Source organism: Schistocerca nitens, chromosome 2 (genome assembly GCF_023898315.1).
Source record: "Schistocerca nitens isolate TAMUIC-IGC-003100 chromosome 2, iqSchNite1.1, whole genome shotgun sequence".
Lineage (NCBI taxonomy): Eukaryota > Metazoa > Arthropoda > Insecta > Orthoptera > Acrididae > Schistocerca > Schistocerca nitens.
This window is the reverse complement of record NC_064615.1, coordinates 492322506-492323326: the sequence shown is the minus strand read 5'-3', so window position 1 is coordinate 492323326 and position 821 is coordinate 492322506.

The following is an 821-nucleotide window of genomic DNA, read 5'->3' as shown; positions in this document are numbered from 1 at the left end:
TATCTTGACACAGTTCGATTGTAACCCCATTGACAATTTGACATGTCCTGCCATCTGTGAGTAAGATATAGAACTTTTTGCATTCCGTAAGAATCGTGCCATCGCAGACTAGAATGAATCGTGAACGAATCGTAGGAATCGATTTGTAAGGTGAGATTGAATTGTAGGAATCGAATCGGGAAAAAAATCGTGTTGACCAACTCTAATGGCTGTGGAAGAAAGTGTGGATGTGTGAAGGCACCTACATTGCACAATAATGTGCAAAAACTGTCGTGGATAAAGTTGCACTAATGTGCCTCGCAGTGATTTGACATAAGAGTTGGATGATGGTTTCATGTAAAAAAAATATTTACAAGAATTTCTTTGTTTGATAGATATTGTGGTATTTTCATTGTCTGCATAATGTAGTTATGATTGTAAATATATTACAATAAAATTAATTGTTGTTTTACAGTAATTCTTAATTTTCATGAAAAGTGATTTTCAGTCAAATAATTTAACGTGCATGGATCTAAAATAAAAGACTATAAAGCAAAATTGTTCCATATAAATAAAAGTCTGTTTTAAAGGAAATTTCACTTTTTTTAGCATTCATAAACTAATTACCTCGCTTAAATATGCATTTGACCTTCTCTGATTAGAATTTCACCAGAAATATTTTCTGTCATGAAGTTTTTCATAAACTTTGAAAAAAAGAAAATAAATTACATTTAGGGGAGCTCCTCCGATATGGGAGGGAAAATTTCTGTTTTTTACTTCTACTTCCCCTGAGAGCGTTTTCCCAAAGTTCCAAAACTTCATAATTTTTTCCGCCGTTTTTC